This window comes from Lissotriton vulgaris, chromosome 6, assembly GCF_964263255.1.
Source record: "Lissotriton vulgaris chromosome 6, aLisVul1.2, whole genome shotgun sequence".
Classification (NCBI taxonomy): domain Eukaryota; kingdom Metazoa; phylum Chordata; class Amphibia; order Caudata; family Salamandridae; genus Lissotriton; species Lissotriton vulgaris.
Genome location: NC_141694.1, coordinates 1224196645 through 1224221611, shown reverse-complemented (window position 1 = coordinate 1224221611; position 24967 = coordinate 1224196645). Strand labels below are relative to the sequence as shown.

General features: G+C 50.0%; 1 protein-coding gene across 1 annotated transcript in view; it reads left to right on the top strand.

The window, feature by feature from the left end:
• The window catches only part of LOC147708652 (uncharacterized), a 334370-nt gene that overhangs the window by 26927 nt on the left and 282476 nt on the right, over positions 1-24967 (top strand). The window lies entirely within an intron of this gene.

Genomic DNA, 24967 nt, shown 5'->3' with positions numbered 1-24967 from the left:
CAGGAGCCGTTATCCCGGGTCGCTGGCTTGTGAGCAGAAAGTCAGTCAACCCCATCCAAGCCATTCAAGCAATTGAAACGGTTAAAGTGAAAATAGGGTGTTTCCGGCAGTTGGAGATGTGGGCGTTGTGCATAGACCTTATGTCTGCGTCTGCGTTCCACCCTTATCCATTCATCATGCGGTGGAGCTTGATGCACGCGAATAGGGGGGAAGAAGAAGGATACTGGAAGGGTCTGAATAGTGGAATCCAGTGATCTATTTATTCCTTCACAGATATGCAGAACAGTGCCCGGATCTTTAAAAGTTACCAAAATACAATCCCCTATTATTGTTTTTCTGGTCTTCCCTAACCAAGGGACCCTTCTAACCATAATAATCTCGTTGTTAAAATGAGATGGTAGGGGTCGGTTCCAATTTAGCCATTTAATGACCTTTTTCTTGAGGGATTGGCAGTCTTCATTTTCCCCTGATCTTAAATGGGGGCGCCTGCTAGGACCACCGTTAGACTATTGGCTTCTGGCGGCAGATCTGGCCTCCGTGGCCTTGGGGCTGGCCGGCCCGGGGAGAGTAAGGGGGCACGGCCATCTTCTTGGTATCCATCCTTAATCCCTGCCTGGGAACTATAAAGGGCAGGGTCTATTGGTTGCAAAGGCCCATTAGTTTGGTTATTGCGCGGTGCCTGGACTGGAATAGCCATTAGTGGCTGCAGGGGGGGGGCAGTAGGCACGCTCTGGGGGGGGACTTTATTGGCACCTTGTGAGGCTACTACTTCCCTGTGGGGAGATGGGTTCCCACTTTTTTGGATTGCTTACTAACTAAGGTGTTCAAGGTAGTAAGAGATGTCTCTAATAAAGTGAGCCTAATCTCAACTCTTTTCAGACTATCACTAATGGGCTGCAGGAGGGAGCGAAATAGGAATTCTATACTCCCTATAGATGTAAGGGGGGGGTTTGAATTCGGTGTGTTGGCCTCTGGATCCTTATTAGTGACAGCTATGTTGGAGCTTTGGGCCTTGGTGGGGGGAGTGATAGGCACAATCTCATTGTCCTTCCCAGATTGGAGTGCATTGATGTGTTTTTTACCAAAATCAAGATGGGATAGTTTGGTTTTCCCCCGTCACCCTATTGACTTCCTACTGCGTTTGCTAGGTGGAGGCCTATGCAGCTCCACCACAACACTTGGTTTTGGCTTGCTCTTCTTAGCTATTTGCAAAGGGGGAGTTTGGGTAACCAAATTAACGGGGGTAACGCATGACATTGGAGGAGTTGAGTCTACATGCTTTCCAGGTGCCAGCCCAGGGGTGCTGGGAATTTCCCGAAGTAAAAGGGGGAAGTCCTCCAGAGTGGGGGGATTTAGGCTGTTAGGTGGCGTACCTCCCTCTTGAGAGATAGGATACGGGATGATCTCTGTCAAGGGTCTGTTCTTCATAGATTCAATGGAGCGCCGACGCTCCGCCCTACGTTTCTCTAGTGAGCTTTCTTTGCCCGCATCTCCCTTGGCGGATTTGAAGTAATTGTCCAGTGTCCCTGTGTTGCTGCCCCCCTCCCTTGATGGGGTTTCACGTGGTGTCGGCGAGGGCATCACCTTGGTAAAGATAGAAGTTGGAAGTTAAAATTAAGGGATAGGGCCCAGCCCGGCCTCCTTCGGCCCCTGACGGCCACAGACGGTCCCGCCCTTGTCCTGGGCTTCTCCCGGCGCCCTCCCGCGCAGGGGGAATGTTGCTACTCTCTTGTAGCTGTGTGGTTGGTCACCGAGGGGGCGGAGCCGGCAGGGAGAGCAGCCCAGGTGGACACGGGCGCGCGGGGACTCCTGGTCCTTGGAGTCCACCGCTCCAAGCTCGCAGCCCTGCCGGTCGGTTTGGAACAAGCCCCTTGCAGTGAAGAACTGGCCGCTGCTGACCGCGAAGCGGGACCCGCGGAGCGGGTCTGGCGAGGCGTGGCGGCAGCAGCAGGCTCTTGGGCTCCCTCGGAAGTGCTTCTGGTCCGCTAGTCCGTAGAAGGGTTGGCCGTTAGAGAGGCAGGTAAGGCAGGGCAATCGGTTCTGTGCACTGTTTCCCCTGGACGTGGCAGCATTGCACCTTCTGTTCTGTGCATTGTTTTCTTTGGACATGTCTGCAGTGCACCATCTTTTCTGTGCACCGTGTCCTCTGGACATGTCTGCAGTTCACCTTCTGTTCTGGGCATTGTTTCCCTTTGACATGTCTGCGGTTCACCTACTGTTCTGGGCACTGTTTCCCCCGAACGTGGCTGCAGTGCACCTTCTGTTCTGGGCACCGTTTCCTCTGGACATGTCTACAGTGCACCTTCTGTTCTGGGCACTGGCTCCCCTGGACATGTCTGCAATGCACCTTCTGTTCTGGGCACTGTTTCCTCTGGACATGTCTGTAGTACACCGTCCGTTCTGGGCACTGTTTGCCCTGCACATGTCTGCAGCACACCTTCTGTTCTGGGCACTGTTTCCCTTGGACTTGTCTGCAGTACACCTTCTGTTCTGGGCACTTTTTCCCCTGAACATGTCTGCAATGCACCATCTGTTCTGTGCACTGTTTCCCCTGGACGTGGCTGCAGTGCACTTCTGTTCTGGGCACTGTTTCCTCTGGACATGTCCTCAGAGCACCATGTGTTCTGTGCACTGTTTCCCCTGGACGTGTCTGCAGTACACCATCTGTTCTATGCACTGTTTTCAATGGACATGTCTGCAGTGCACCTTCTGTTCTGTGCACTGTTTCCCCTGAACATGTCTGCAGTACAGCTTCTGTTCTGAGCACTGTTTCCCCTGGACATGTCTGCAGTGCACCTTCTGTTCTGGGCACTGTTTCCCCTGGATGTGGCTGCAGTGCACCTTCTGTGCACTGTTTGTTCTGGACATGTCAGCAGTGCACAACTGTTTCCTTTGGACATGTCTGCAGTGCACCATCTGTTCTGTGCACTGTTTCCCTTGGACATGGCTGCAGTGCACCTTCTGTTCTGGGCACTGTTTCCACTAGACATGTCTGCAGTGCACCATCTGTTCTGTGCACTGTTTCCTCTGGACATGTTTCCAGTGCACAACTGTTTCCTTTGGACATATCTGCAGTGCACCATGTGTTCTGTGCACTGTTTTCCCTGGATGTGGCTGCAGTGCACCTTCTGTTTTGGGCACTCTTTCCCCTGGACATGTCTGCAGTGCACCTTCTGTTCTGGGCACTGTTTACACTGGACATGTCTGCAGTGCACCTTCTGTTCTGGGCACTGTTTACACTGGACATGTCTGCAGTGCACCATCTGTTCTGTGCACTGTTTCCTTTGGTCATGTCTGCAGTGCACCATGTGTTTTGTGCACTGTTTACCCGGGACATGTCTGCAGTGCACCTTTTGTTCTTGTCACTGTTTCCCCTGGACATGTCCGCAGTGCACCATCTGTTCTGTACACTGTTTCCTCTGGATATGTTTGTAGTGCATCCTTTTTCATGTGCAGTGTTTTGTCCAGTTTACCAGCGGCAATGTCTGTTCCCATGAGGCCCCTCCACCCCACTGCCCACACTAAGAATGTGTGTGCACTAGAAATGGAACAACTACGAGCTTTCTGCAGTGTGCAGTGTGAAGTGTCCGTACCTAGGGGCCAGAGCTAGGCTTCAGTGTTGTCTACATCCATTACTAGATGCTGCCAGCTTCCTCTGCTTCATCGGCGGCGCACTGCATCGGTATTTTTATAGTGTTTGCTTACCGTTTGCACAGGCCAAGCGCTTTGACTCTTGAGTATTCTGTCCTGCTGGCAGCCGTCCCGACTCCAGGCTCGGGTTCTGATTTCTCAATGTTTCCTGCACTTCTGAGGTTCTGGTTCATAATATCTGGAAGGCCCTAATCTGGTCCTTGGTTATCTTAAGTAATGTACTTTTTTAAATTTTAAATATTTAAATTGTGGTCTGCGAATCAGTATTTTAGGATGGCCACTTCAACGAAAATTGTCCGGTTCTTAGCAAATCCTTAACCAGTTCGAGACAGCGCTAGGAGAACGTGCCAAAGACAGACGTTGCGCTTTACAAATCCCTCTGCAATATCGAAGGATCTTTAATTCAAAGGTGCAAACAAGGGAACGGACAGAATAGTTTCCCATGCCTATGAGATTCCCCTTCAGCTGTTTCTCCTGTTCCCTTTTAAAGATATTTTACAAATTGGTAGCCCAAACCCAGTTCATGGGAATCTCCCAAGAACGCCAGTCACATGATCCCCGGAGACTTTCAGGATAAAATATTCAAAACCTCCCCTCTTGATGTCAGGCAGAACTGCAACAGTCCTTGCTGCGATTAATGTTTACAATCAGGCACTGTCGCCGGTTCGCAATACGTGGGAAGGGGGTGGCTAAAACAAACAAAAAATAAACTTACCTGACCGCCGCTGACTGGGTAGCTCACCGCCTCTGCTCCTGGACAGTCTGGAACAGGCATGCTCCCGCGACCCTCCCTTCCTGTTAGCCAACCACAACACTGCAATGGCAGTGTTGTGATTGGTGTGGAGTCCCGGACGGCACCTAGCCAGGTGCCTGTAAGTAGGCCATTTTCTCTATGTAGGCTGCATGCAGCCGACATGGAGAAAATGTAGAGTGCACATGACTGCTTTGGTCGACTTCAGGGCTTACCAAACTGTCAGGGCACTCAGAGTGCTGTAAGCCACTCCTCCCGACCTGCCCACCCTAACCAGGCATAATCTCCAGCCGGCCCTCAACCAGGCATATACCCCTGCTTTCTGCTTTCTCGCGGTGCAAGAAGCAGAAAATAAATGGTATTTAAAATACCCTTTTACTTTCTGCTTCTCATGCTGCGAGAAAGCAGTGGGGCAGCTCTCCAACGCCCTAATGGAGCGGCCGCCACTACACAGTAGTTATAAAAATATGGATTTACTAATATAACACTCTCTAGTACAACACAATATCTCCTACATGGAGATAATCACAAAGCACTTAATACTTACGCACAGAAATGACAGTAAGTAGCAATAATACACAGTGGGCCCAGAGGGGGACCAAACCATATACTAATAAACTGGCATAAGAACCACGACTCGAGTCAAGACAGTGTCTAGAGGATGTAGAATCGCTGGACTCCAAGGAACCACCCAAGGTGAGTAAGTAGGGACCCCAAGGAGGACAATTGCAGTGTGGAAACACAAACACAAACACGTGCTCTGTACAATTCTATGGGAAAGTTGCTGTTGAAGATTTAGACTTTAAGGACCCTCCCAGTGGACTTCGAAGATGCTACTTGGAAGACGGAAGGTTGGAGAGCCAACCCACCTGTGGATATCGAAGTACCAGAGTTACCTATCCCGGGGGAGCCGGGTGCATAGGTCTGAAATGGTGTTGGATACCGCCGTCGCACCCAATGGAGAGCTTCGAAGAAGTGCAGCTGCTGGAAGGAAGAAAAGTGTCTGTTAGGATCCAAACGTGGAATCTGGCCGAGGAGTACCTGAAAGCAGAGGGGACAGAGTCTGGGTCATTGAATAGTGACCAGGGGTTTGGTAGACGAATGCACACTGATGTCGGGTGCTTCAGGTTAGTTGATGGAGTCCTTGACTCTGCAGCTGCGGGGACTAGGAGATGACAAGGACGACCAGAAGCCGGATACGATCTATCCCATGAAGGATGTTGAGTGCTATGGGGTCGGTGTCCAGCGGGAGCACCAAAAAGCCTTGGCAACGGCAACCCACTCAAGAGGCCAAAGAAGTGTGTGAGGAGGACCAGCAAGGCCCAGGAGACTCACGAAGCACAGGGGAGTCGGAAAAAGCCTGGAGCAACCAGGGAAGCTCGATTAAAGTAAAGTTGACCCTCAAGTGGACCCACAGGAGTCGCAAGAGGACCTCGAATGATTTCACAAAACAACAGCCCACGGAGCACTAGTGCAAGGAGAACAAAGATCTAGGTATGAAATGGTGCCAGAGGTTGGGGCTATCAATAGGTCAATGCACTTGTTAGGGAATGCTCACCAAGCACATGCACTTGCAAAAGTATGCAGTGCACAGGGTTCGGGTTTGCAGCCCCCGCAAGAGATTCTGACCTCAAACTTGGTAAGAGGGCAGCTCGGGCCTCGAGGAACGTAGAAACCCACATCCTGTGTTGCTGGGATCTTCGGGGTCAGTAGGAGCTGGAGAGCAGCAGACCGGTACTTCGTGATGTGGTGCCTGCAGATGCAGGGGAGTAACTCCTTCACTCCATGGGAGGTTGTCTTCTGTTGTCCTTGATGCTGCACAGGTCCTGCAAAGATCCTGTTTGGTGCACAGGCACAGAGGACGCAGCAGACTGAGTGGGAAATGAAGTCAGGCCCAAACGAAGTCTAGCGAAGTCCAAGTGTCCAGATTGTCAAAGTTCAGTGGTTTCTGGTTTCAGAATCTTGTCCACATCGAATCTAAGGACCTACAGCCATATAAGCCCTTAAGTACCCATGGGAGAGGGTTAGACAGATTCAGGGGACCCTCCTAGGGGAGGGTCTGGACAATGGGGAGGATACTCCCCGGTGCTTTGTCCAGTTTCGCTCCAGAGTGGGAGCCAATGGCTCCCAGGACTGGTTTGAACTGGACTATGCACAGGGACACCAAATGTGCCCCTCATGCAGACTTTCAGGCACTGGCAAGTGTACCCACCTATCCCCAATATGCCAAATGCTGTCTGGAAGGTGATCACACCTCCCTGTGACAGGATGCCTATTGTCCTTCCTTCCTCTTCTCAAGCTTGGCTCAGCAGCAGGAGGGGAGATATTTGTCTCTGGTCGGCAGCAACCATTTTATGCTGTCCAGGACTAGAAGGCTGGTACTGGAAACATCAGGGACCCCATGAAGCTCGCTTCTGAGTGGTGGAATGCTACCTACATGTTTCATACCAAACACGATAGGGTTAGTTTCAGCTATTTTAGAGTTGGTCATCACGCAGTCGCGTAATGCCACTATATGTTAGCCTATGGCTGCGTTACTGACAACCTGGGTGAATGGACTCCGTAGGCTGCAGGGGTGTCCTGTTCATGCAGGGGCACCCTCTCACTTAGACCCAAGCACCCTTCCTTCAGGATTGTAAAGGCCTGCTATAGGGGTAACTTATAGGTTTAAGTGCAGTGACCCTTAGATATAGTAAACCTATATCTTTCGTAAGTGATTTATGCATCAACTTACAGAGACTGCAATGGTGGGACTCTAGTTCCATTTTGCATTGTCTCTCATGGTTGGCATAATACCTGCTGTAACCCATGGAAAACCTTTGGGGGAGCTATGCCCTGGGTATATGTGTACCATGTACTAGGGTCTGACAAGGCTACCCGAGTATCCAACCCGGAGTGTACCTAGTACAAAGTTTAACAGTTTTAGGGAGGAAGCAGATAGACTGGGCTACTGATTAGCAGGATCCCGGTCAGACTAGTCAAAACAGTACTACATCAAGCAAACAGTTGGGGTAACCATAAGAATCAGATCCTATTTTCCAAGAGTTACCCCCACTTTTTGCCTGGTACTAAGCTGTTATTGGCTAGTCTGACTGGGATCCTGCTAATCAGGACCATGTCTATCTGCTTTCTCCATTAAATTGTTGTGTTTAGTACTTAGGTAGATCCCAGATTGGATACTGGGTACCCTTATCAGTCCCTAGTATATGGTACTAAGGTACCCAGGGCATAGGTACCCCAGAGGTCCCCCATGGGCCGAAACATGCATTATGCCACCAATGGGAGACCATTCAAAATGGAGCTAAAGGCCTGCCATTGCAGCCTGTATAAGATGGTGCTAGCACCCTTAACAAAGATATAGGTTTCCTATATCTAGGGGCACTGTACTTAAAACCTATAAGTCACCCCTATAGCAGGCCTTAGCAATCCTGAAGGCAGGGTGTGTTGTTCTAAGTGTGAGGGTACCGCTGCATGAGCAGGATACCCTTACAGCCTACGGAGTCCATTCTCCCAGGTTGTAAGTGAAGCAGCCATATACCATAAAGAGGGGCACTGCATAATTACACGATGACCATCTCAAAACTGGTTGCAACAAATCTTATCATGTTTGGAAAAGCCCTCCATTAGCCTCGCAGTGTTCCTGGTGCCAGCCTTCTATTAGTGTATTTATTTATTTATTTTGAAGGTTTTATATAGCGCGGACAAGATCCTTGCAGATATCAGGGCGCTTTCCAATCAGCAAGGCTAGTTATACATAACAATGAAAGAAGGAAAAATCACGCATAGCATAACAAATCACGAGTAGCATAACAAATTAAAAGGAAATTCTATGGAGGAAAGATCATGCATTACATGAACAGTTTGTGCACAGGGTAAAAAGAGTAGAGTACATGACAGGAGCATCATAGTTAATAAAAAGTCCTGGGCTGAAAAATGAGATAAGGATGTTTAGTCTGATCCTTAACACAGAAAGGCAAATTAGCAAAGGAAACTATTGAGTCTCAGTGTTGGACTTGGCCCTTTTCCCCCGAAATCTTTCACCTTTCACCCCCCAATTTAGGATGTCTCCCCAATGGTTAATAAAGTTGTATAGGCCATGTGAGGAATGAGATGCCCTGTTCAATGTGTAATGTCATGCAATGGTGTGAGCGCTTGTCAATCCCCCCCATTGTGTACATGTACCCTGGTGAGGTGTCGCATTTAAAATGAATGTTATGGCTGTGGGTTGTTCCACCTGACTGCAGTAGGTTAGCAGTATAGATGTTAGGTACCCAGCCACCCCTGCTTTTGGAGGGAAAGCCTGGCACCCAGGGTGCTCTACTCCTCCCCCTGAGCCAGTTTTAACCAGTTCGCCAGAGAATTCCAGTAGCTTCTGGCACTGTCTGGGAGGAGGAGTGAGTGGGTTATAAATAAGGGGGATCTTCCACCATGTGCTGAGACAGAGCTGGTACAGGAAGGTGAGGGGACCTGCTGTCAGGGGAACCGCCACTTGGGCCTGTGTGCTGGACCCTGCACCTATCCATCACCCCTCTACTGTCCCCAGGGCTAGTGGAAGCCCCACTTCAGGAGTTCAGGCTGCTGTTCAGGAGGAGGGCAACGCTGCAGTGGAGGATGGTGTCAGCCTACTGCCCTGTTTTGATGAAGCCCCCACTGACTGTTGACCTGGCCCAGGAAGTGCCTACTGCTCTGTCCCCTGGGCCCTTGAAGAAGGAGGGCCCCCCTAGGTCCCTGAAGTGCTGAGACCCTGTGCCACACAAGGGCTGCTCCCAGAAGCGCCTGGAAGGGAAGGAGCGCCTTGGACTGGACCCCCACACCACCCAGGAGGTGAGAAGAGTTACCCTAGGGCTTGCTACTGGGACTGTCTGCACCCCCCCTTGCGCTGTGTGCCTGGAAGCGCTGGCCTGCAGGAGACTGCCTTGTGTCCCCAGAGCGCCGTGACCAAGACTGCCCTGCTGGGTGTGTGAAGCGCTGTTGCCCCCTTCATAGTGGCAGCGGCGGCCGAGACGCGAGAAGAGGTCAACTAAAGCCCTGGGTCCCCGTGAGAGAGGAGGGGCCCGGGGTGAAGCTGGGAGAAGAGCTGTCTTCTGTCGGGGCTCCAAGGAGGGGCTGAGGAGGGCCCCAGTTCCGCGGGAAAGTGTTGCCTGTGACCCACGGGGCTCCCGGTCGAAAAGGGAAGCCCCGCGCCTGCCCAGAAGAGAGCGGCCCAACGCCTGCATGGCTCCTGGTGGTGAGTGAGCCCTGCAGCACCTACAGAGCCACACAGGAGCCCAGAGACATCTCAAAGAGCCCGGTGAGTGGGGCTCAATTGTGAGAGGGTTGGGGGTGTGTCGGGGCATTTGGTCAGTGCCCGCCCCCAAGGACCAGACTGACTTTCCAGGTGTCCCGTCTGGCAGCGGGCACCTGCAACGTGTGGCCCCAGCAGACTGTGCCAGTTCTAGAGTCCAATATCAGCAGGTATAGGGTCCCCGGTGTCTAAGCCCTCCAGGATGTTCTAAAGGGTTATTGATTCCCCTGATGCCGGTGCCAAGGCTGGTTATGTTAATGGGTATGCCTGTCTCATGTTTCATTCATGCCTAATGTTTTCCCGGCCAAAGGTATTTGCCCCCATGGTAGATGTGATTATGCCTGCCTAGGCCTGATATTGAGATTGCGTGCCTCTTGTTCCCTTTTGCAGCAGGTGCTAATGCGAGTCATGCTGTGTTCATGCCTAATGTTCTATTGTATGCTTAAAGCCTACTGCTAAGGTTATGCTAAGGATTAAGGCCTGCGTTTTCCCTGCAGTATTAATCCTGTGTTTCATGCCAATTGATAACGTTCTTTTTATTTCAGCCTGGAAACTCATGGACTCACCTTTTTCTTGCCTTATTGTGATTACTGTGCTTTACTATGTTTTACTTTTGCAGGTTGGACCTAATACAAAAGTTATTATTTTTCCAACCAGAAGTGGTGTTGTCTCTCTTTTGTGGTGTGCCTGGTGTGTCGTCTGTGGGTACTGCGTGGATGCTTCACACATTTCCTCAGGAGTTTGGCCTGCCCATTCTGCTCCATGCTACCCCCGTAGAATTGGCTACCCCATTTCTAACACACAGAAAAACGTAGCTTATAATCAGGTACATTTTGACATAAGAATTGCTTTAACTTCCTTTTTGAAAGAGATGGTAGAAGCATTCAGTCTGATTTCTGGTGGAAGAGTATTTCATATCCTTGGCGCCATGCCCGAAAAGGATCGTTTATATGTTTTCTTCTTTTTGAATCTTTGAGGTTTCAGTAGTAGGTTACCTGCACTCCTTGAGGACCTTGACCCACCAGAGATTGTCAGTTTCTGTGCGAGGTAGCTGGGTGCGTTGTAATGTAAGGCCTTATGTGTCATGTAGGCTATTTTAAGATGGATTCTTGCTTCCTGCGGGAGCCAGTTTAAGGATTTTAAGTCTGGGGAGAAGTGGGAGCTTCTTTTTGAGGCAATGATGAGTCTTACAGCAGCGTTTAAAGAGGCTTGCAGCGGAAGCCGTCGAAGCTTTCGGAAGGCCACATAAAGAGGCACTTCCATATTCCACTCGAGGTGTAACCAGAGCTTGTGCATCCAGCTTGAAGTCATTGACTGGAATGAAGGGTTTCAAGTTCATCAGAGTGTTAATTTGGAAGTTAGCTCCCTTTGTAGCATTGCTAATAGGTTTCTGCATGGTGAGATTGCTGTCTAGAGTTATACCCAGAGATTTTGCAGAGCCAACAATGGTAAGTTGAACGTTGAGAGCAGTAAGATGTTGGATCAAGGCTTGCATAGTAGGAATTTTGGCGGGTGGAGCTTTAAGGAGGAATTCGATTTTTTTAGCATTAAGTTTGAGGTGGTTTTCTGCCAGCCAAGTCTGGGCGTTTGTGAGGGTGGTGTTAAGGCGTTTAATGTCATCAAGGGTGTTGATCTTAAGATAAGGTTGAGTATTGTCTGCGTACATATGATATTGCATGTTGGAAGCCTGAAGAATTTCTGTGAGAGGCTTCACGAACAGGTTGAACAGAGTCGGGGATAGTGAGGAGCCTTGTGGGACACCAAACGTTACCGGTACTGGTTTGGAGAGGGTGTTGTTGACCAAAAAATGTTGTGTACGGTTATGGAGAAAAGAAGTGAACCAATTTAACACTGATCCTGATAGACCCATTCTAAGTTTGAGAAGGTCTAGCAGGTTCTCATGTTTGACCGTATCAAAGGTTGAGGAGAGGTCAAGAAGGATGAGAAGGCATGAACCGCTCTGGCCAAGGATTTGAAGTGCATCGTTGATAATGAGTGTCATGGCTGATTCAGTGCTATGACCAGCTCTGAAGCCTGATTGGTGGTTGTTAAGAAGGTCAAAGTGATCAATGTGTTTTGTCAATTGGTGGTGAACAAATTTTTTAAGTAATTTGGCCAGGGTAGGAATATTGGATATAGGCCGGTAGTTGGTAAGTTCCGTGGGGTCCGCTGTTGGTTTCTTAAGGATAGGTGTAACCTGTCCGACTTTGAGGGAGTCTAGGATGCGGACTTGTCGAAGTGAGCTATTGATGATTTTGGTCCATAGAGGTAGAAGCAAAGGGGTTAAATCTTTAACCGCGTTGGCAGGGAGTGGATAGATGAGGTGGTCGGAGGGCTTTAGGGCATTGAGAATCTTGCCTAAGGCCTCTTCGGGGTAGGTATCGAAGGATGACCAGGTTGCTTTGTTCTTAAGGTCAAGCTTTGGAGTGGGGAAGTTGGTAGTGAAGGGGAGGTTTATGAATGTGGCACCGAATAAAATAGTAGATCGTTTAGTAGATCTTTCTCGATGTTATCAGTCTTCAGAGTGAAGAAAGCAGAACATTCTTCACAATGGGATGTGGTTGGGCTGCATCTAGTAGCCGTTTGGGTGCTTCTTTAGATTGAGTTTTGATTAACTCGAAAAGTTTTTTGGGACGATTTCTAGCTTGGTCTAGTTGGTGACTAAAGAAGTCTGCTTTAGTGCGCTTGATCTTTTTGTAATAGGTGTTTCTTTTTTTCCTTAGAAATTTAAGGTGATTAGTAGATGGGACTGATCGCCACTTACGTTCGAGGGTTCTGAGAGACTGTCTATCCTCGTTAAGCAGGTCAGTCTACCAGGGCTTGGAGTCTTTAGTGGAAACTCTCTTTAGTTGAAGGGGCGCTACCACATTAATTATCTCGGCCATAGAGTTGAGGTAGTGGTTAGTGAGATCGTGGACGTCTGAGATTTCAGCAGGTGACCGAAGAAGGTTGTAGCTTGAGGAGGGTAGTGTGTAGGGGTTGAGTCTTTTCAGGTCTCGTTTCCAAATCTTAGGTTGTGTGGACTGAACCGAGGTGAGATTAACTGTTTCCTTGATGAAGAAGGTGATGATATGGTGGTCTGACCAGTCGCAGGGTTGAATCGACTCCAACTGAATTACGTCACTTTTGGAGATTGTTAGATGAGTAGGGCTATTGCAGATTTGGGTGAGGGCTAGATCCTCAAGGAAGTTTATGAGGCTGTTGACCACTGCGTCGTTGTTGTCATTCCAATGGAGATTAAAATCGCCAAGGGATATTTGTGTATTTTGTCACCCGTGGGTATTTGTAATCATATCCATGAGGTGTTCGGTGAAGATGAGGTTGTCGCCTGGTGAGTGATAGATGATATGAAGCGAGCAGGCTGGTTTGCCGTTGCTGCTAATGTCAAGGCAAATGTATTCGCAAGAGGGGAAAGCCGGGGATATGGATCTGTTAACAGTGATGTTGCTACGATGTATATAGGCAATACCGCCACCTATCTTATCGATTCTGTCCAGTCTGATGATGTCGTAGTTAGGGGGTACTAGAATGTAGATGAGAGGGGTGGAGGATTCTGTTAGCCAGGTTTCAGTTAACATTAACAGGTATAGTTCTTGTGACATGATGAGGTCCGCTATCTACGCAGCATGTCTGGGGGCGAATTGGCAGTTGAGGAGAGTGCATTTAAGACAGGGTGTGATGAGGGCAAAGGAGGGGTCCGGGGTGAGAGGGACATTTCTGAGGTTGTTATCGATGACCCCTCTATTGTTGAGTCTCTCGGATCTGAATGGATTGAGGGCGATAGTGGGTATGCTCATCTGAGTATTGGATGGGCCTATCGTGAGCGTAGGATCATAGGAATGAAGGAGAGCTAGCAGATCGCTCTCTGTAAGGTGTTTGATGCTTCGCATTAGGCAAGATGGTGTATTGTGGTGGGGAACTGTTTTCCAGCTGGAGGGAGTGGGATTAGGGGTGTGGTGGGTAATTTGATGTGGGCGCTCGTTCGAGTTAGAGGTTCTGAAGGGAACATTATGCGAAGGTTGTCTCCATATCACCTCCTTAAGGGATTGGAGTTCCTTTTTGATTCGGTGGAGAGCAGACATTATTTCCTCGATTCAGGTAAGGTTATGAGTAGGTTTGGAGGCTTTGTTATGTATGTGGATGGCTGCAGGTGTGGTGCAGGTATGGAAATAGTTGGAGGTGGTCAAATGCTAGGGCTTGGATGAGTGGAGGGTAAAGCAGGGAGAGTTGAGGGGGTGGTTGGGGTAGTTGGGAGCAGAGGGTGCACAGAAGGTAATGTGTTATTAATGAGGTGCTGTGGTGTCGAGCTAAGGGATATCTCATGCCCTCGGAGGGGGTAGCTGTGATGGGGAGAGTACTTGATGGGAGTAACATAAAGAGGCCAGGGTGTCAAAATGGGAGAGATACTGCTGTTAGGGGGGCAGGGAGCAATGGTTTTATGCTGAGGGGGTTCAGAATCAGTTAGAGGGACAGATGCTGTATTGTCCATGCTGGGAGGAAGAAAGTGTGGGATAATTGAGGTGTTGTTAGATGTGAAGATGGCGGGTGAAAAGTGGGTGGAGGTGTCGTGAGATTCCGAAGCCAGAGAAGAACTTGATGGGTAGAGGCGAGGATATCATGCGTCCTAGGTGGTTTTTTGTGTAAAGAAGTGAGGTGTAATAACGGAGGGCGGGAAATGGGTGGAATCGTAAGACTCTGATGCCGTAAGAGGAAAAGGTGGTGGAGAGATGTAAGGAGAGATGGTGGTATTGGAAGGGTGAGTTGTGGTGCATTGGTGGGAGGGGTAGATTGGGTGGAGGTGTCGTAGGAAGCCAATATCGGGGGTGTACAGGGAGGTTGTAGGGGGAGGCTGTCATTCTGGGTAGGTGATGTAACCAAATGTGTGCTGGCGCTGGGAGCGGATTGGGTGACTGATTGGGGTTTACACACAAGGTTTTTAGTGGAGGGGAAGATGTTGTCAAGGAGATTCAGATTGCGGTCTGTGGCTTGGATGAGGATAATTCCGTTATTGTATATGGTGATAGTTGCTGTCGCATGGAAGAGTTGTGAGGGGCAGATACATAAGACAATACCATGTGCGGTTTTCCTCAAGGACGAGATCGAGAGTTAGTTAAGGAAAGTTTTCCTCCATTGGGCTCTTCGCTTAGTGTGAAAAATGAAATCAGAGGGAGTAATCCCATTGTGTGTTGAGAAATAGGGATCGGCAAAAAGAGTTTCAGGGGGCAGTTTTATGAAGTTGTGCTTAAAGCGTTTCGCTGATTTTTTAGTGAGGTTCGAGGGGTAAATGATGTTGTAGGAGTGTGTACCTGTGGGTTCCATACTGAAAGCAACACAGCAATTGAAAAGGTATGAGATGAAAAGTGAGGAGGGTGTAGAGCGTGGTAAGTGGTGATGGGTGCTTGGGGAGGGGTGATACAAAGTGAGGGAGGCTAAGTGATCAAGGGCGGGGACGTGGGTGGGATCCCAAGGGACTTGTTGGTGGCACCTGAAGTGCGGGTAAGGAGTGAAAGGTGGGGGAAAAGATAGGAGAAGACTTGGGGGGAAAAGATCGGGGAAGACTTGTAGGTGGCACCTGAGTTGCGTGTAAGGAGTGAGAGGTGGGGGGGAAAGATCGGGGAAGGGAAGGGGCCCAGGCAAGGAAAGCACACAATGGTTGCTGCCAACCAGAGACATGATTCTGCCCTATTGCTGCTGAGCAAAGCTGAAGCATGGGAAGGCAGAACAATAGGCATCCTGTCAAATGGAGGTGTGACCACCTCCCAGACAGGATTTAGTGTATTGGGGCTGGGTGGATGCGCTGCCAGCGCCACTCAATCTGCATGAGGGCACATTTAGTGTCCCCATGCATAGTCCAGTACAAGCCAGCTTTGGGAACCGTTGGCTCCAGCTCTGGCGCAAAACTGGACAAAGGACATGGGAGTAACTTCCCTCTGTCCAGACCCTCCCCTGGGAGGGCCCCCTGAATCATCCCAACCCTTTTCTTAGGGTTCTTAAGGGCTTACCTGTGGGTGGGTCCCTGGATTCGTCGAATCGATTCAGATCAGACACCACTTCTTCTTCTACCAACTGGGCACTCTGGACTTCGCTGGACTTTGTTTAGGCTCAACTTCGTACCTTCCAGTCTGCTGGATTATCTGTTCCTGTGCACCATACAGGAACCTTCCAAGGCCTGTGGCATCAAAGACACCAGAAGGAATCCCCCTTAAAGTGAAGGAGTCACTTCTTTGCATTCGCAGGCACCACAACTAAGTCGACTTGTCTGCTGATCCTGAGCTTCTCCGGACTCCAAGAGGTCCTGCAACACAAGTGGTGGTTCTCGACAACTCTTGAGGCCTGCCCTGCCCTTTTACCAAGTTTGAGGCATGTATCCCTCGTGGGGGCTGCAATCCCTGAACCCCTATGTACCTCATCAACTTGCAATTGCAAAGGCTTGTTGGCTTCCTTCAGAGAAGATCTTCGGGCTCCAAGTAGCCCCAACCTCGAGTGACCAGCATGTTTGCCCCACCGCATCGTGTGCATCATGGCCTGCATCTTTTGATGAGCTGCTTGAGGTCCTCTCGCGACTCCAGTGCCTCCGGCCTTTGGGTCGAGATGAGGGTCACGTTCAACCAATCAATCAGCAAATTTGTAGAGCGCGCTACTCACCCGCTAGGGTCTCAAGGCGCTGGGGGGAGGGGGAGTCGCTACTGCTCGAACAGCCAGGTCTTGAGTTGTTTCCTGAAGGAGAGATGATCCTGGGTCAGCCGTAGGTGGGTGGGGAGGGAGTTCCATGTCTTGGCCGCCAGGTAGGAGAAGGATCATCCTCCGGCGGTGGATCTGCAAATTCGTGGGACGGTGGAGAGGGCGAGGCTGGTGGATCGAAGCTGGCGAGTGGGTGTGTAGAATGCGAGGCCGCAGTTGAGGTATTTGGGGCCCATGTCATGGAGAGCCTTGTGTGCGTGTGTGAAGAGTCTGAACGTGATCCTCTTGTTGACTGGGAGCCAGTGCAGGTCTCTCAGATGGGCAGAGAGGTGGCTGTGGCGAGGGATGTCCAGGATGAGTCGTGCATAGGCGTTCTGTATGCACTGAAGTCTTTTCTGGAGTTTGGCTGTGGTTCCAGCGTAGAGGGTGTTCCCGTGGTCTAGTCGGCTGGTGACGAGGGCCTGGGTGACTGTCTTCCTGGTTTCAGTGGGGATCCACCGGAAGATCTTTCGGAGCATGCGCAGGGTGTTGAAGCAGGATGACGAGACGGCGTTGACTTCCTTGGACATCGTGAGGGAGGAGTCCAGGATGAAGCCCAGGTTGCGAGCATGGTCCGTTGGCTTGGGGGCGGTGCCCAGGGCAGGGGGCCACCAGGAGTCGTCCCAGGCAGAGGGAGATGGTCCCAGGATGAGGACTTCCGTCTTGTCTGAGTTCAGTTTCAGACGGCTGAGTTTCATCCATTCTGCGCCGTCCCTCATTCCTTCCTGGAGGCTGGCTCTGGCGGTGGTGGGGTCAGTGGTGAGGGAGAGGATCAGCTGGGTGTCGTCAGCGTAGGAGATGATGTTCAGATTGTGTTGGCGTGCGATGGCTGCCAGGGGGCTCATGTAGACGTTGAAGAGGGTGGGGCTGAGCGAGGATCCTTGCGGAACGCCGCAGATGACTTTGGTGGCCGCGGATGGGAACGGGGGGAGGCGGACTCTCTGGGTTCTTCCGGCGAGGAACAAGATGATCCACCCCAAGGCTGTTCCTTGGATTCCGGTGTTGCTGAGGTGTTGTATCAGGGTGTGGTGACATACGCTGTCGAAGGCTGCTGAGAGGTCCCGGAGGATGAGTGCAGCTGTTTCCCCGTTGTCGAGCAGGGACCTGATGTCGTCGGTAGCTGCAATGAGTGCGGTCTTGGTGCTATGGTTTGCTCAGAAACCGGACTGCGAGGAGTCGAGGGATCCGTTAGTCTTGAGGAAGGCGGAGAGTTGTTTGTTGACGGTCTTCTCGATGACTTTGGCAGGAAAAGGGAGGAGAGAGATGGGGCGGAAGTTCTTGAGGTCCATGGTGTCCGCGGTGGGTTTCTTCAAGAGGGCGCTGAGCTCGGCATGTTTCCAGCTCTCCGGGAAGGTGGCTGATGCGAAGGAGCTGTTAATGATGTCCCGGAGTTGGGGTGCGATGATGTAGTCGGCTTTGTTGAAGATATGGTGTGGTCAGGGATCGGTGGGGGAGCAGGAATGGATGGTTTTCATCACGCGGGTGGTGTCTTCGGTGCTGATCGGGGTCCAGTTGCAGAGGGTGGTGGTGGGGGGCGCTGGTTCGGTGGTTGGGTGTGTGGTCTGTGCGCCGAATCTGTTGTGTATGTCGGCGATCTTGCGGTGAAAGAATGAGGCGAGTGAGTCGTAGAGGTCTTGCGAGGGTGTGATATCGTTGTTGCAGGCGCTGGGGTTGGAGAGCTCTTTAACGATGTTGAAGAGTTCCTTGCTGTTGTGGGTGTTGTTGTCCAGACGTTCCTTGAATGTTATCCTTTTGGTGGTGCGGATCAGCTGGTGGTGTTTGCGGATGGCGTTCTTGAGGGCTGTCATGTTCTCTGTTGTCTGGCCGTGGCGCCAGGCTTTCTCGAGGGTGCGGCAGGTTTTCTTGGAGTTTTTGAGGTCGTTGGTGAACCACGAGGCTTTCTTGCTGCCGGGTCTGTTGGGAGGGCTCTTCAGTGGCGCAAGGTCATCGGCACAGTTGGTGAGCCACTGTGTGAGGTTGCGGGCTGCTTCGTTTGGGTCCCTTGTGTTGGTGGGAGGGTTATGGCTGAGGGAGGTGGTGAGTTGGTCGGCGGTAATCTGCTCCAGCTTCTGCGGGGAACCTGTTGCGGGTGGTGGTGGGTCGTGGTTCTCCTGAAGTTGAAGTGGACGCAGCTGTGATCTGTTCAGTGTAGTCCGGTGGAGTGGCTGAAGGTGGTGTGCTTGCTGGAGGAGAAGATGGGGTCTAGCGTGTGACCGGCGTAGTGGGTGGGTGTTTACCAGTTGCTTGAGTCCGAGGTTGGTGAGGTTGTCCAGGAGGGCGGCGGTGTTGCTGTCATTGTTGTTCTCCAGGTGGAAGTTGAGGTCTCCTAGGAGGATGTAGTCTGAGGAGGTAAGGGCGTGCTGGCTGATGAAGTCGGCGATTGCTTCGCTGAATTGTGTGCATGGTCTTGGGGGTCTGTAGATGAGGGTGCCTCTGAGAGTGGTCTTGGGATCGGTGTGTATCTGGAAGTGGAGGTGCTCGGTGGCGGTGAGGGTGTTGTCGGAGTTGGTCGTGATTCGGATGGTGTTTTTGTGGACGATGGTGATGCCTCCTCCAGTTTGGTGGACGCGGTCCCTCCGGGTGATCTTGTAGCCCTCCGGGATGGCTATGGCGATGTCGGGGGCTGATGAGGCATTCATCCAGGTTTCTGTGAGGAAGGCGACGCCTGGTGAGGTTGTGTCGAGGAGGTTCCAGAGTTCGACGGCGTTTCTGTGGACGGAGCGGGTGTTGAGCAGGATACACTTGAGGTGAGTGCTGCTGGTCCCTGGCTTGGCGGGAGCGGTGCTGGTTCGGAGGCAGGAGAATTTGCTTATTTTGGGCTCTCCTAATTGCTCAGGGCCTGCCCTGACTCCCTTGTTTGTGGTGAGTCCCCTGGACCTTGCTGGCTCCAACATTGCACCTTCTTCTACTTTTGCAATAGTTGCTTTTGCCAAGGCTTGTTGGTGCTCCCACCGGACACCAACCCCTCAGCACTCGACATCCGACGTGGGACAGCTTGTGAATGGCTCCTGGTCTTCCTAACCATTGCCTGGTCCTCACAGCTGCAGAGTCAAGGTCGTTGTCATCTCCCCTGTAACATCCGACATCGGAGGCCATTCGTCTTCCAAGTCTCCTGGTCACTCCTGAGTGACATAGACTCTGTCCCCTCTGCTTGCAGGTACCTCTCATCTAAAATCCACCTTCGAATTCCACCGGACCCTTTCTCCTTCTTCAGCAGTGGCACTTTCCTGAAGTCCTGCATTGTGTTCAATTTCGGTTTTGAACACCAATTCACACCTTTGCACCCAGCATCCCTGGGGTTTCTTCAGGGTGCACTGGGAAGGGGCCTTAATCTTTAAAAATCCAACAAAGACTTACACGTATCCCTGTATGGAGCACGCTGTCGTATTCCCACGCTTCACACGCTCTCCATGGGGTTCCCCATTACTCACCTTGGGTGGTTCCTTGGGTCTCCAGCACTTTTACGATCTCTCTACATTATCGTGACCCGAGTCGTGGTTCTTATACCACTTTTTTAGTATATGGTCAGGCATCCTCTTAGGGCAGGGGTACTCATAGTATGGCCCGCGGGCCGTTGGCGGCCCGGCAAGCCTTCCCTGGCGGCCCGTGGACCTTGCACACATCATATCAGTGTTTACATTGTTTTTTTTTTAAAAGAGTGTCTGCAAACTAAGTTACAGCAGCGCGATTCGGAGACTCTGCTGCTCTGTGGGGGCCGGCTGGGCGATTCTTGCCATAGTTAGAGTGGAGCTGCAGGGGCGCTAAGAGGTGAACAACACAACCTCATTAACATGCTAATGGTCTTTTAAAGACCTGTTAATGCACTTGGTGCGGCTGTGTGTGTGTGTGTGTGTGCTCCGAAGCTGTCTCCGCCCGGGCTGACACAGAGGCAGGGTGAGATAACAGAGGGAGAGGGAAACAAAGGGAAACAAAGGGAAGGGAAGTGAAAGGGAGACCGGGTGAGGGAGTAAGAGAGGGAAAGAGGGTAAGCGAGGGAGGAAGGGAGGAAGGGAAAGGGAGGGTGAGGGTGAGGGAGGGAAAGGGAGTGACAGTGAGGGAGGGAAAGGGAGACCGGGTGAGGGAGTGAGAGAGGGAAAGGGTAGGATGGAAAGAGAGGGAGGAAGGGAAGGAGAGGAGGAGGGAGGGAAAGGGAGACCGGGTGAGGGAGTGAGAGAGGGAAAGGGAGACAGAGGGAGGGAGTGAGGGAGGGAATGGGAGACAGAGTGAGGGAGTGAGGGAGGGAAAGGGAGACAGAGTGAGGGAGGGAAAGGGAGTGACAGAGTGAGGGAGTGAGGGAGGGAAAGGGAGACAGAGCGAGTGAGGGAAAGGGAGACAGAGTGAGGGAGTGAGAGAGGGAAATGGATGCAGGGAAAGGGAGGGAGGGTAAGGGATGGAGGGAAAGAGAGGGAGAGAAAGGGAGTGACAGAGTGACGGAGTGAGGGAGGGAAAGGGAGACAGAGTGAGGGAGTGAGGTAGGGAAAGAGAGACAGAGTGAGGGAGTGAGAGAAGAAAAGGGAGACAGAGTGAGGGAGTGAGAGAGGGAAAGGGAGACAGAGTGAGGGAGTGAGAGAGGGAAAGGGAGACAGAGTGAGGGAGTGAGAGGGAAAGGGAGGGAGAGAAAGGAAGGGAGGGAAAGGGAGTGACAGAGTGAGGGAGTGAGAGAGGGAAAGGGAGACAGAGTGAGGGAGTGACAGAGGGAGGGAGACAGAGGGAGGGAGACAGAGGGAGGGGGACAGAGGGAGGGGGACAGAGTAAGGGAGAGTGAGAGGGAGGGAGAGGGAGGGAGACAGAGATAGAAAGAGAGAGAGAGAGAGAGAGAGAGAGAGAGAGAGAGAGAGAGAGAGAGAGAGAGAGAGAGAGAGAGAGAGAGAGAGAGAGAGAGAGAGAGAGAGAGAGAGAGAGAGATGTGTGTATGCCGGGTCTGGTGGCTCAGTGGACGAAGGTGCCCGCTGCAGGGACCAGTGATCAACCTCATGGTTAGTTTTTTTGTTGTTGCTGTAGCCCCGCCCCCTCCCCCACTGACCCCGCCCCCACTGGTGCGGCCCTCGGACACAAATCACAGTGTAAATTTGGCCCCCGAGAGAAAGTTTGTGAGTACCCATGCCTTAGGGCCCACTGTGTATTCTGTGCTATTTACAGTAGTTCTATGCAAAGTATTGTGTGCATTGTGTTTATCTCCAGGTAGGAGAATTCTAAATGTGTTAGAGAGTATTATATAATAAATACATATGTTTATAATACCTTGTGTGGATCTTTTTCACTTAATTGATACTATAAGATTGCATTCTGTTAAAATAAGCTGCATTATACTCCGTATGGACTATGCCTGAAGGCTGCTCTCGGCAGCTACCACTTAGAAAGCTTTCTAAGGTTGTCTAAGACCTCTTAAGTCACAATAAGGGTTGCCTGGAATGGTGCAGGTTGCCCACTTACATAAGTGGACATATTATACCAGGCCAACTTCTCACATTGTGGGATTCTAGACTTTAGCTGGAGTCCCTTGGGACCCTGCCCACCCTGTCTCCTCTGGTGAAAAATCTGGGCATTCTCAAGGATAATAAACTCCCAGTGAAATCAGGACTAGCTTCACTGCTACGTGATTTGCAGTTCTCCGATGGCTGAAAAGGATTCTTTGGCTGATCCCTTTAACAGCTCAAAGAACGGTCATCCGGGCCCTAATCATATCCAGACTATTTTAATGTGTTGTACCTAGGCGCTAACATGATTCCTGGTTAAGCGACCTTCAGGTGGTGCAAAATGCTGCAGCTAGGCTGCTCTTCCACTTATCAAAATCTGCCTCAGTCCCCCATATGCTTCTTGAATTGCATTGGTTGAGGATCATCAAGCGCATTGAGTTTAAAGCATTGTGCTTTATGTTTAAAGCAAAACATGGCCAGGCCCAGACCGGGAACGCAAACCAGCCCTGGCAATTATGTCGGACCAGCCTGGGGTGGGTGGGGGGGTTGCTGGTGGGAAACACTGATGCAGTGCCTGTGTTACAGGGGGATGATTGTGCAGCACTGCTGCAAAACTGACCCTGACCCCCAGTAACAAAAACAACCCTCACCGGTCTAAAACCGTCCCAAACCCCTCCAACTCACTGGGAAAACGCCCGCTACGGCCAGTCGGCCCTGAACATGGCTTAGGACCTCAATACAGTCAGAAACTGGTTGCTCCCTACCAGCCAACTCGCTCTCTAAGAACTTGCAAATCAAACACTGTTTTCTGTACCGAGGTTTTGTCTAACCCACATAAAAGTCTGCCCCTTTGCAAATCTAGGCCCTAAACTGTGGAGCTCTCTCCCCTCTGCTTTAAGGAATTGTAATCCTCTCCTGAGCTTTCATAAGGGTCTGAAAACCTGGTTATTTGAGCTTTTCGCATTGGACCTGTGCATTATCCTGTGCCTGTAAACACTCGGGGGTAGATGCACGCAGTACAAGTTGCATAATAATAAAAAGGATTGGAAGGATAATATAGGAATATTCATTTAACCAAGTTTCTGTGATGAATGTGATGTCAGGGTTGTTGTTCAGGATGGTTTTTGCCAGCTCTGTGCATGCTTGATGGCCGATCTACAGTTTATGAGCATGCAGTTTGAATTGCTGCTGCTTTTGGGCTTCTGGGAGAGGGGTGCCGTAGGTATTTTGATGTACTGTGCTGGTGGCCTGGCACACTAAGGAGGGCAAGGTCTCATTCTACTCCAGAAATCACATATATCTTGAAGGTGGGGGTCTCCAGGGATGTTGTAGGGTTGTATGTTTTCGCTAGATCCATTGTCTCCCTTAGGAACATCATGGGGCTTGATATTTCGGCCTGTGAAATTGGTTATCGAGGGGAATTGTGTGTCAGCTGTTCATCTGGGTCTGAGATAAACATAGGGATTGGCTGGTGATGTTGGAAAAGGGTCTATTTGATTGTCAATCATATGCAGGGTGGGTTTTAAGAATCTTACTGATGTTGTTGATACCATTTGATACCATAGCGAGTTGACTCTCCAAGTGAGTTAAACAATCGGTTATGCCGATTGTGGATGTATAGTTCGATGGAGATAGTAATTCGAGTTGACTTTCCATGCCGGGTTAGGCCTTTTGTCATGTCCCTCGAGGGCATATGTTTCAGTGGCGAGAGTATGGAGGTGTTGAGGGTCGAATTGTCATCTTTATGGGGATCTGGCTCAAATTCTCTTAGAAGCACAAGGAGCAAGAGATAAGTGCTGTTTTCAGATGTTTCAGAATATGTTTTGTTGCCTACACTGATAACACATGTTTATCTGCATATAAGTTGGCAACACTAGTTCTCTACCATATAATGTAATTATTTTTGTGGAGTCAGAGAAGTAGATGCTTCTAAATAACAAATTTGGAAACATTGTGATAGTCTCTACCAGATTATCTAAATTCAGGAACTTTCTGACTTTACACAATCTTTTCAGAGATACGGGGCAATTAGCTCACCACAGGAGCACCATGAGTTAGACATGATTAGGAATACCTAGACGAGGGATGTGGGACAGTTCTCATTAGTTTCAATTAAGATCGAAAGTTACTGCTGTTTATTCATACTAGCATCCATGTTTCAGTGGTCAGAGCATTTATTAATGCATTAATAGGGTATACAATATATCTAAAGTAGGCTAGCTGCTTAAAAGATTGTATGTAACAATATTAACTACAGAAATATTTTCTACAAGAATATCTTAGCAAAAATATTTTAAAAAACAAATATTGTGAAAGTGTAAATTGGTAAGTACAGATTTACTATTAACTCAACATTCATGCACAGTAAAGATACAAATGTCATAGGTATGTGTATGTGGAGTTTAACAAAGTTGAAATAATCTATATTTATAACTTTATATACTTGTCAATGTTTTGGCTGTCAATACGTGCAACAAGTTTGCAATGCATAGAAATGATCCGGTAGACGTTTTGCAGGCTCACCTACATCTAGACCTGTGTCAGCCACTTTTGAGGTTCCCCTCGTCAGGGAAATTATAGATAATAAGCTTCACTGTCTAGGATAAGTGAACTCACTACTCTTACAAAGAGACAAACAAAAAACCCAGTAACAACTGCTCAAGTCATATCTGCCATCCTTCAGGTGACAAGATACCTTCCCCCACAACTATCCCTCCTCCACATCCCAGACGCTACAGTGGGCTCATTGATCACTTGTTTGACAAGCATCCCCTTTTTGTGGTGTAGCGAGGAGAGATGAGGAGTGAGGAGGAGTGTAGTGAGGAGTAGCAATCCTGACCATCTCAATCTTGTTTACAGGATTCTTTCCCTCATAAAGAAGAAGCCCACTGAATTAGTAAAAAAGGGGAATGTCTTGATTCTCAGGTAGATTATATAATATTCCTAGATCTTATGATGTTCCTTCCTCACCACTCAGGCACATAGCATTTACTAAGGGATGTGTAAACACTTGATCAGAGTAATTTTGTGGTATGCTTTCAGTGCACCTGTGAAACATCTTATTAAATAATATCCTAAGTGCTCATTGCTGTAATGCGTTACTCCATGCAACATATACATACATGCTATGCGCTTTAGTCTGCA